Below are 11,796 nucleotides of genomic sequence, written 5' to 3' on the forward strand. Positions count from 1 at the left end.
CGCTCCTTACCTGGTTAAAAATGGTTCAGCGCTTCTTAAGATATCTATATTTTTAGTTTTCTGTTATTCCCTGGCTTGGGACTCAGTGGGAGGTGTTATCATCTGGGACTCGGCCACACGTCATTCTAGCTGGGCGGAGCTGCCGCCCGGATCATGAATATTCATGAACTTATCCTCCTGGTCTAATTCTTCTTTCTCGGTCTGGTGTGGAGGGCCGCCCATGCGCTGCGTTCCGTACACCCGGAAGCGGCGTTCTCCCCCCCCCCGGCTTCACTCAAGCTGCGGCGCCATACAAGTAAGAAGACGGGCTGCATAAGTGAAAAGCCAGGGGTGGGAGGAAGGGAGGGACGGAGGGTGTATTTATTCACAAACAGACCGAGAAAGAAGAATTAGACCAGGAGGATAAGTTCATGAATATTCATGAGCCGGGCGGCAGCTCAGCCCAGCTAGAATGACGTGTAGCCGAGTCCGAGATGATAACTCCCACTGAGTCCCAAGCCAGGGAATAACAGAAAACTAAAAATATAGATATCTGAAGAACCGCTGAACCATTTTTAACCAGGTAAGGAGCGTTTTAATCAGGATCACCCGCACTACAAGCCTGTGTAACAGGCTTAGTGCGGGTGATTCTGATGACAGATTTCCTTTAATACTGATATGCCAATTCCCAGAATGATGACCCCGAGTATAGCCGAAAGTAAAAATGATGCCCACCCCAAACCCTATGCTCTGAATCATCATTCTGAGAAAGGGATGTGTGTGGCCGTCCCTAACCTGTTACCTCAAATGCACTCAGGTGGGGAGAGAGCGCTGCGCATTTGAGGCAACTGCAAACCCTTAATGCTGTTGACTCTGTGTCCCATGACCCATTTTGGGGAAAAAAAATATATTATCAGGGGTATTGGGATATGGGTATTTTGGGGGGGGGGGGTTGATTTAAAAATTTGAAAGACAATGTACTCTGGATTGGTACATTGGAGTATAATTCCGAGGGAATAAAAATTAGGGAAGAGGATTAAAAATGTAGTGCTCCATGGAAGTGTGATACTCCCTGAAGCAGTTTTTAATGCAGAGGCCCGAATGATCGGGGCAAGTGTCACACTAAGTAGTGGTGTCCTTCCGAATCCCCCTCCTACGACACACTCTGAATTTTTTCTGGGATCGTCCCTTCTTTTCAGGGTGGGGGACCTCACCTGGAAAGTGTTGGCTGGGAATGATCCGGGGGCCCACAGTTCTAGAGGGGCTCTGACCCGCTCCTTGGCAGCCACCAAAGATGAGGGCCTTTAGAACTTCCTCTTGGAACTGCAGGAATGTCCCTGTGTTGCCAGTGTGCTGGAACAGTACAAAAGAGTTATACATGGCAACCTGTACCAAGTAGACGGTACATTTTTTGTACCATGTCCGCGTTTTGCGCATGGCATCATATGGCTTGAGGACTCCAGAATACAATTGGGCTTGAGGACCAGTCCCGCAGTACCTCGCACAAGGACAGGGGTGCTGCCGTTCCAATGAATTGTGGTAAGCATAAGGACATCCCTCTTTTCCTTATACCTGACCAGCAACAGCTTTTCATGGGAAAAGGCACGGGACTCACCCTGGGGGAAAGGAGCATGTAGAGGATGGGGCGGAAGGCCTCTTTGATTCTCCTGGAATTTGGCTGTCTGGGCATGCTGGGAGTTGCAGTTTTGCCTTCCTAGTGGTCCCCCCTGAGCGATGTGCGATGATTCCAGTCCGGTCCCCAACCGACTTGCGGCGGGGACCGGAATTCCCATGGGTGCATGCATACGCCCCATGTCCTTAAGGACTCGGGATGCAGGGCGTATGCATACGCCCGGCGTCCTGAACAGGTTAATCTCTGAAAAAGCGGCTTTGTCACAAAAAAAGGCTGATCAGTACTATGGGACTGATCAGCAGCAGGTGGGCTTTAGCTAACGGTGGCAGACCGCTCTTTTATAGCTAAGAGGGCCCGGCCACACGTTTAGAAAAAAAAAACTCCTATGAGTGGGAAGATGGCAGGACGGGGCTCCGTCATGCACACCAGATCTCACAATAATGGTGAACAGAATGGAGAAACATGCTCCTTCACCCACCTCCCCCCTCCCCATACTGCCGTGATTGGTGCGGTCACTACGGCCGCCCAATGACAGCTGTACTGGGGGTTGGCAACACTGCCACCTCCCAGTACTGTACAGATAATGATTGTTGGTGTATATTACACCACTGATCATCATCCTTATCTGGGTCATCGGGTCACACGTGACCTAGATGACCTGGAATCGCTGCAGATCACCGTTTAGAATTTACCTCCTCAGGATCTCCCTCGGCACTTTGCCAAGATGCCTGCTGAATGATTTCTGATGATACCTGGTAAGCGGTGGGAATCGGAATCGCCGGTCTGAATTGACTGGCGATTTACGGCGGTTGCTGATATGGGGGGGTCTCAGGACCCCCCTCGGCGATGTGCCGGGATGCCTGCTGAATGATTTCAGCAGGCATGCTGGTCCGGTCCCTGACCGGCTAGCGGCGGGGAACGAAATTCTCACAGGCGTACCCATACACCCTCAGTCCTTAAGAACTCTGAAACGGGGGTGTATGGGTACGCCCTCAGTCCTTAAGGGGTTAGGCATTAATAACTCTGGGATGCTTTTACTTATGAATTTGATTCTGAGATTGTTTTTTGTGACATATTCTACTTTATCATAGAGGTAAATTTTTGTTGATGCATTATTTCTTGGTGAAAAATGCTAAAATTTCATGAAAAATCGGAAAATTTAACATTTTTCTAACTTTGAAGCTCTCTGCTTGTGAGGAAAATAGACATACCAAATAAATTATATATTGATTCACATATACAATATGTCTACTTTATGTTTACATCATAAATTTAGCATGCTTTTACTTTTGGAAGACATCAGAGGGCTTCAAAGTTCAGCAGCAGCACAACATTTTCAAAATCTAAATTTTTCAGGGACCAGTTCAGAGTTGAAGTGGATTTGATGGGTCTTCATATTAGAAATACCCCATAAATGACCCCATTATAGAAACTGCACCCTTCAAAGTATACAACATGATATTCAGAATTTTTGTTAACCCTTTAGGTGTTTCACAGGAATAGCAGCAAAGTGAAGGAGAAATTCTAAATCTCCATTTTTTACACTAACATGTTCTTGTAGGCCCAGTTTTTGGGGTAAAAGGAGAAAATGCCCCCCAAAATGTGTAACCCAATTTCTCTTGCGTATGGAAATACCTCATATTTGAACTTAAAGTGCTCTGTGGGTGCACTAGAGGGCTCAGAAGCGAAGGAGCGACAATGGGATTTTGGAGAGTGAATTTTGCGGAAAATGGTTTTTAGGGGGCATGTCACATTTAGGAAGTCCCTATGGTTCCATAACAGAAAAAAACACATTGCATACTATTTTGGAAACTACACACCTCAAGGCACGTAACAAGGGGTACAGTTAGCCATAACACCTCACAGGTGTTTGACGACTTTTCGTTAAATTCGGATGTGTAAATGAAATTTTTTTTCACTAAAAGGCAGTTTTTCCCCCCCAAATTTACCATTTTTACAAGAGGTAATAGGAGAAAATGCCCCCCCCCCAAAATTTGTAACCCCATTTCTTCTGAGTATGGAAATACCCCATATGTGGATGTAAAGTGGTCTGCAGGCGAACTACAATGCTCAGAAGAGAGGGAGCTTTTGGAGAGAGAATTTGTTTGTAATGGGGGCCATGTGCATTTACAAAGCCCCCATGCTACCAGGACAGTGGACCCCACCCCCCCACATGACCCCATTTTGCAAACTACACCCCTCATGGAATGTAAAAAGGGGTGCAGTAAGCATTTACACCCCACTGGTGTTTGACAGACTTTTGGAACAGTGGGCTGTGCAAATGAAAAATTTTATTTTTCATGTTCACGGACCACTGTTCCAAAAATCTGTCAGACACCTGTGGGGTGTAAATGCTCATTGTACCCCTTATTACATTCCGTGAGGGGCGTAGTTCCAAAATGGAGTCACATGTGTGTGCGTGTGTGCGTGTGTGTGTGTGTGTGGGGGGGGGGGTCCATTGTTCTGGCATTTTATGTCCACATATGGGGTATTTCCGTACTCAGGAGAAATTGCATTACAAATTTTGGGGGTCTTTTGTTCCTTTTACCTCTTAGGAAAATAATGTATGGGGCAACACCAGCAAGTTAACGTAATTTTTTTAACTATTTTTACAATAACATGCTGGAGTAGACCCCAACTTTTACTTTTCATAAGGGGTAAAAGGAGAAAATGCCCCCCAAAATTTGTTAGGCAATTTCTCCCAAGTACGAAAATACCTCATAGGTGGCCCTAAACTGTTGTCTTGAAATATGACAGGGCTCCGAAGTGAGAGAGCGCCATGCGCATTTGAGACCTAAATTAGGGATTTGCATAGGGACGGACATAGAGGTATTCTACGCCAGTGATTCCCAAACAGGGTGCCTTCAGCTGTTGCAAAACTCCAAGCATGCTCAATACTGGGAGTTGTTGTTTTGCAACAGCTGGAGGCTCCGTTTTGGGATCAGTGCCATGCCAGATGTTTTTCATTTTTATGGGGGGGGGTTAGGTAACTGTGTAGGGGTATGTGTATATGTAGTGTTTTACTCTTTATTATGTGTTAGTGTAGTGTAGTGTTTTCAGGGTACATCCACATGGGAGTTTGCGGAAAATTTGCTCCATCTCAAACTTGCAGAGAGAAACTACTGTAGACCCTTAAACCCCCGTCCGTGTGAATGTACCACAAGGGGGGTGGCAAACCTCAAGCTGTTGCAAAACTACAACTCCCAGCATGCAGTGACGGCAGAAGGGCATGCTAGGACTTGTAGTTATGCAACAGCTGGAGGCATACTACTACAACTTACAGCATGCCCTTTGGCTGTCCGTGCATGCTGGGGGTTGTAGTTATGCAACAGCTGGACACTGGGTGCAAAACACTTAGAGTTTGTTACTTAACTCGGTGTTTCCCAACCCGTGTGCCTCCAGCTGTTGCAAAACTACAACTCCCAGCATGCATGGTCCGTCAGTGCATGCTGGGAGTTATAGTTTTGTAACAGCTGGAAGCACACAGGTTGGGAAACACTGAGTTAGGAAACAGACAATGTTTCCCATCCAGTGTGCCTCCAGTTGTTGCAAAACTACAACTCCCAGCATGTCCAGACAGCCGAAAGGCATGCTGAGAGTTGTAGTTTTGCAACATCTGGTAGAGCATAGATTGGAGATTACTGCACAGTGGTCTCCAAACTGTGGCCCTCCAGGTGTTGCAAAACTACAACTGCCAGCATGCCCGGACAGCCAAAGGCTGTCTGGGCATGCTGGGAGTTGTAGTTTTGAAACTCCTAGAAGCAGCTGTGAAGATCACTTTACAGCGATCTTCACTGCTGCCTCTGATGCCGCTGCCTGCCACCGCTGCCTTTTCCACTTGCCTGCCACCGCTGCCTTTTCCACTTGCCTGCCGCCGATCTTCAGTCCCCACTGCCTGCACCGGTCCTGCGGTATGTCCCCACCGCAGCTCTCATCTTCCCCTGCTCTGCCCGGACTTCAAGGGGCAGGCCGAGCCAGGGAAATGAACTTTAACCCCCCCTCCCCCAGTCAGCTGAGACACTGTGATTGGCCCACAGGGGCCAAACACAGTGATCGCTGACCAGGATCATTCACAGATGGTCCTAAGGGGTCTTGCCGAAGTTGTCTCCCACTGGTAACAGCGGGACTTCTGCCTGGTTAACTGAATGACTTATATAAACCTCATGATGCGCGAACTACCAGCATAACATGACGTTTATATAAGTCATTCTGCGGGAAGGGGTTAAAGTGCAGATAATTTACTTAGACAATGACAAAACAGAACATTATCAAATCTTTGCTTTTTTGTGTTTTAGTCTTACAATGTAACAATCCCTCATTACTTTAGTTGGTCATTATAGGCATAGCATACAGTACACCATTTATACTCTGCTCTAGACAGTGAAATTTACTTATCTTGTCCGTATTGCCCACCTCTTTCTCCTTGTAATTAAATTGATGTTATTGTTTAACCCACCTTTTTTCTTATTCCTTTAGAAATATCTGATTGAGAACATAAGCTTATTATAAATGAACAATGGAATAACACAATCATCTATGTCATTGTCAAATAAAGTCAGCATTAAATAATACATACTGTTCATTGATTTTATTAAGGTAGAATCTTTGAAAGTCAGAGTGATCCAGTTATAAAATCTTATTCAGTATTTCACTAGTGACAATAAGTCAATTTACCAAAAGTTTCCATCACTCAACACAGCACAGAGAATGTAAGTGACGAATTGCAGAAATAAAAACCTTACGGCAATGAAAAACGTATAAAATACATACAATAACATTATTCAATATGTAATGAAAATGTAATGAATGAAAATGTTATTAAGAAACAATATATTTAAAGAAATCAGTCAAAAGCATATCTATAATAAGGTACTAAAGTGTATTGAAGTACAGTACTGTATATATTGTTACTGTATATATTTTACATATCAAACATTCAAACAGTATTTGGAATAGTCTGAAAAAAACAAAAGGTTAAACATTCAGCTCTGCAGTTCGCATGCCCCAGTAGTAACAAAACTTAATGATATTGTCGGCCTCTTTACATATGTAAAGAGGCCTTGTGGGCTCTAGGCTACATAGGAACAAAGGCTTTTTACACCCCCTGGAGACCTATAGATTAACATATTGCTCATCCCTGGAAAGACTTAACACTTAATCAGTATCACCACAAAAACATCAATTTCCCCTAAAATTGTGTTAAATTGTTCAAATCAGGTTGATGATACCCATGGGTGTGTTCTTATTAATTTGTGCGCACAGTGTCAGGATGTGATATGAGAAATGGGCAAACTATGAGATATGCCAAGCATTTTAGGAAGATGCCAAGAGCCTGGGTACTAGTAAGTGATTCAGTGACTTCTCACAAGAGGAGTGTATTATTCAGACCCACACTGAACAATAACCTTGTGAGACACCTACAGATCAGTCTTCTAAGTACAACCTCTGCTCTCAAACATGAAGCACCAAACAGAGCGACTGTGTACTGTATACGGAGGCTGCTGACTGCTTACATTCTTCTCCTTCAGTATAATATAAGTCCACACAAAGAACACAGTCTATGCTGGACCTACAATAGTGTTCAAGCATTACTCCAGCCATGCAGTGTCACGTGCTCTCCACCACCTCGACCTGACATGAGCTGCGTCTTTCCATTCCCTAAACTGTGGAGAGCACTTGGCACCGTGTCACTTGAGTGATGCTTTAAACCCTCCCATGTATTTAAATGAATATAGTTAAAGTTTTCTCCAACCGAGCAAAAGTTTGTAGTCATATCATTTGGGTACAGTATTATGGGGGGAGCTTTACTACTACAGTGTTTCATATGTCATTGTTGAACTGAAATACACTGGAGTGAAATGCGTCAAATTTATTAAGAGTCCCTGTTTTAAAGTAAAAATACACCTGCTATCAGCAGGCACAGATTTGTGCTGCCTTTTGCGTCATTTTTTTTTTTTTTGCATAAAGTGTAATACATTTGTCAGACTCTTACTAGCCGTGACTACTCACAGCAAACTTTGCTCACTGTTTTTGAACATCTTTAAGTCACTAGAGTATTAAAGTTCTGTAGTGCAATTGCACAATTTGTGACTTTGTTGCATTAGAAAACTGACCAATAGATGTGGACTTAGGGGGGGGGGGGGATTAGTTTTAACTACCTCCACTACAGAGTTCCCACCCCATCAAAGTGATAAAAAAATTTAAGAAAACTCTTATTTTTCCCAAAGTGGGAGTTTGCGCAACATTTTTTTTGCACAAAGACAGGGCTTCCACAAAGTTTTTGCACAATTTTGCCAAGGTACACTGGTGTAGGAATACATTCCCCATATTAATTCTATGTAGAAGTGATTTCATTCTATGTTGAGTACATTCTTTTACCGAAGTCTCTAGACTAGAAAACTATCTAAAACTAACTATTTAAACTTTCTACAAAGTTGCTGCTATTATGCTGTCCAATAATGCATGTACCAACAAGAAGCAACTTAATTTGCCATCTGTGGAGTAACCTCATATGCCATCTCTGGATCTTCACTCTATTCTATATCACATTCATGCCTTTAGGTCAAGACAATCACGGCCAATATTTAGGCAATGAATGGATTATATACACTGATTAATGAATAGGCTAGGGCTGCAGCAACTTCAGGCCTACATATATGAATAGAGTAATGGTGATGACATTCACTTTATGTAACTCTTGGTTGAAACTATACAGAAAAGTGAACTATGTGGGGAGAATTATTTACCCATTAAAAAGTGATTTTTCTTTAAAGGGGTACTCCGCTCTAGACATCTCATCCCCTATCCTTAGGCTAGAGGATAAGATGTCTAGGGGCGGAGTACCCCTTTAAGATTTTTTATTTTCTTTAACTGTTATACACCTGTATATGCTTAATTAGGATTTTGCCCTCCCCCCTACCCACTGCATAAAGGCTTCATAATTCATAAACAATAACATTGTGAACTATGTGACATTGATACGGTCAAATAACATAATCAGGGATGCCAAAAAAAATTAAATTTTTTTTTTTCTAATTTTAAACCAGAATAAGACATTTTAAGGTTCCACTTTTCCACTGTTTTATATTATATACCACTATATTATACTTTACTATATGACATTGTAGGGTTTCACTTCGCCAATGTTTACTATACTATTTTTGGGTGGACACTAAAAAATAGCACAGCATATTTCTCGTAAAGTAGGCCTTCAGGGTATGGAGTGCAAAGTAAGGACATGCCAAACCACAATGGATTAGCTGTAGACATGTGTCTAAACTGTTATGTACATTTCAATACCAATGCCTTGCTTCCAGTCATTGGAGGTAAATTAGAAGTGCGCATACGGTTACAGAGAGATCTTAACATGTCTTCTCTTATCTCCAGCCTTTATTACAGGAAAGCAACAAAGTATTCTGACAGCAAACAGAACCGAAATGGCAATGCCACATTATATCCCATTGTTAGTATGGAAATGATGAAATGATGTATTGTTTTTTTCATGGGACCAGTCATTTAGAATAATATGCCATCTTTTTACATCTCTAGGCCTTCATTGGGGTTGCCCTAATGTCTAGATTAAAATAGTTTCTTGTATGTTGGAAATCACACCTTCCATCACTGCACTGTTTATGCTGATATTATCTCAGACTCTTGCTCATAATACATCACCCAGTTGGGATGTTTAATCCCTAAGAAGGCCGGGTCAGGATGAGAAGCCAAGTCAGTCATGCTATAGTCATAGTATATGAAAAGATGTTCCGGCTTTTACCATAGTGTTAGTGGATGTTCTGCCAGATGCCTTTTAGCATGATTAGACTATATGTGGCCACAATTCATATCCTAGCCAAAGTCATTTGTGGTGCAATATATGGAGACAAGGAGAACAGTAGATATATACATTACAGTGGTGTCTCCAGTAGCAGACATAAACAGCCCCTGCATACACATTTACACACAGAGGAGGTTGAGAAATGCTGCCTGCTGTGCTCCCATGGTGCCTTGAGTCATGCTGTGAGGATGAGTGGCTAGCAGCATAGGCCTCCTCATTTGCTAGGTGTGCCCAGAAGCCCTGAGCCAAATGATGTCAGCCATACATGAGCCAAGCAGGAAGGGGAGAGAAGTCATTAGCACAGGAATTACAGGGAGGAGGAGGGTCAAAGGCTAAAGGGGGTCAGACCCAGGGACTCCACTACTATTGTCATTCATTCATCCATTGCCTGGACACTAATAGTCAGGGATCTGCTGTGTGGAGCCAGGTGGAGGTAAGACACAACTTTACTACATTTACTGTGTTGGTAGTTTGCTGGGATCCTTCCTTTGCTATCTGACCCGTTGAAATATTCCAGTTTTGGTGGAACCTCTGAACACAATGATCATGTATAGATGATATTGACTCAGATCCCCTTCTTCACTTGCAACAGGATGATGAGACTTTTTCTTCAATAATAACTTTTTTGCCTAGTGAAAAACTTGATATAGTGCCATTTTGTTTTCTAGTGTTGGGGTAAATGTTTGGATTTACTTACAAGTATCACTTGAAGCTTGGGGTTTATGTGGTTCATACAGTTCTGTGAAATGGAAAGTACAAGCATAAACTAAGTATTATATAAATAAACCAGAGTTGTGTGTACCATGTCAAACAAATTACTTCCAACCCCTTTTACAGTGGATAAGCATTGACTCTTTCCATTTAAGTTTGCATGGAATTGTTTGAGTAGAGACACAACCAGTAATGCTGTGACCATTACATTTAGAATATACCTGCACCATGTTGGTGTTAGATCCTGGGCATGCTTTTGTCTGTTAGTGCTTACAAATTTGCTGATTTGTTTCCAGAGGTTTCAGTGTTTGAGGACCCCCTGTGTTAGAGCAGCCAAGACCCTCCCTTGGTCAGCTGTTTGGATATTTCATGTGTTTGGCTACATTTATAAACAAGGTTTAATTTTCTCAGCACTAAAGATTTGAAACCTTGTGTAAGGGTGGGTTCACACCACGATTTTGCTATACGGTTTCGGCATACGGTTTCATTAAAAAAAAAAAAAACGTATGCACCCGCACAGAAAACCGTGCCCATAGACTTCCCATTCAAAACCGTATGCACCATAATGTACAGTGGTCCCTCAACATACGATGGTAATCCGTTCCAAACGGACCATCGTTTGTTGAAATCATCGCATGTTGAGGGATCCGTGCAATGTAAAGTATAGGACAGTGGTCTACAACCTGCGGACCTCCAGATGTTGCAAAACTACAACACCCAGCATGCCCGGACAGCCGTTGGCTGTCCGGGCATGCTGGGTGTTGTAGTTTTGCAACATCTGGAGGTCCGCAGGTTGAAGACCACTGTTAGAGGAAGTTGTACTCACCTGTCCCCGCCGCTCCGGACCGTCACCGCTGCCCGGGATGTCGCCGTCCATCACTGTCGCCGCGTCCACGAGGTGTCCCCGACACTCCGTTAAGGCCTCTTCTTCCCCGGCATCCGCGCGCTCCGTCGCCGCCATCACGTTGTTACGCATGCCGCTCCTATTGGATGATGGGATGGCGTGCGCAGCGACGTGATGACGATGATGGAGAGCGCCGACGATGCAGAGGATCCCGAAGAGGACGCGCCGGAGCCCTGAGGACAGGTAAGTGATCATCACCGGAGCTCACGGGGGCACCGTAAACGGCTATCCGGTGGCAGCTGAAGCAGTCAGCACTGCCGGATAGCCGATTATGTGATGGCCCCGACATACAAAAGCATCATATGTTGATGCTGCCTTCAACATGCGATGGCCTCTGAGAGGCCATCACATGTTGAAATTATCGTATGTTGGGGCCATCGTAGGTCGAGGGGTCACTGTATACGGTTGTCTCCGTTTTTCAAACCACAAGGTTTTTTACTTTTTTTTTTCTGGACAGAAAACCGTGGCCTACCACAGTTTTTGGTCCGGGTGAAAAACCGTATTAAACCGTATATGTTTTTTTTCAACATTGGAGTCAATGGGAACTGTACAGAACCGTATGTGCGTACGGTTCCATCCAGTTTTCACCATACGGTTTTTGACTTTCCAAATTTTTTTTTCTTGGAATTTCAATCAAACAAGTGAAACTTTATACATAATGGAGGGAAATGGATGCAACCGGACATCATTTTTCAAACCGTATACAGTTTTCAACTGTATACAGATAAACATTTGTAC

The 11,796-nt window shown here is 43.6% G+C and overlaps 1 protein-coding gene across 3 annotated transcripts in view; it reads right to left on the reverse strand.

Annotated features, from left to right (window-relative positions):
- C2H1orf74 (chromosome 2 C1orf74 homolog) overlaps positions 1 to 11,796 on the reverse strand; it is an 87,301-nt gene that overhangs the window by 74,509 nt on the left and 996 nt on the right. For 2 of the 3 annotated variants that reach the window (XM_056558972.1, XM_056558969.1), the window contains exon 2: positions 10,141 to 10,182. The exons of the other annotated variant lie outside the window; for it this stretch is intronic. The gene's annotated coding sequence lies outside the window, so the exon portion shown is untranslated. The remainder of the gene's footprint in view (positions 1 to 10,140; positions 10,183 to 11,796) is intronic. 3 annotated transcript variants of the gene reach the window in all.

Source organism: Hyla sarda, chromosome 2, assembly GCF_029499605.1.
Source record: "Hyla sarda isolate aHylSar1 chromosome 2, aHylSar1.hap1, whole genome shotgun sequence".
Taxonomy (NCBI): Eukaryota; Metazoa; Chordata; class Amphibia; order Anura; family Hylidae; genus Hyla; species Hyla sarda.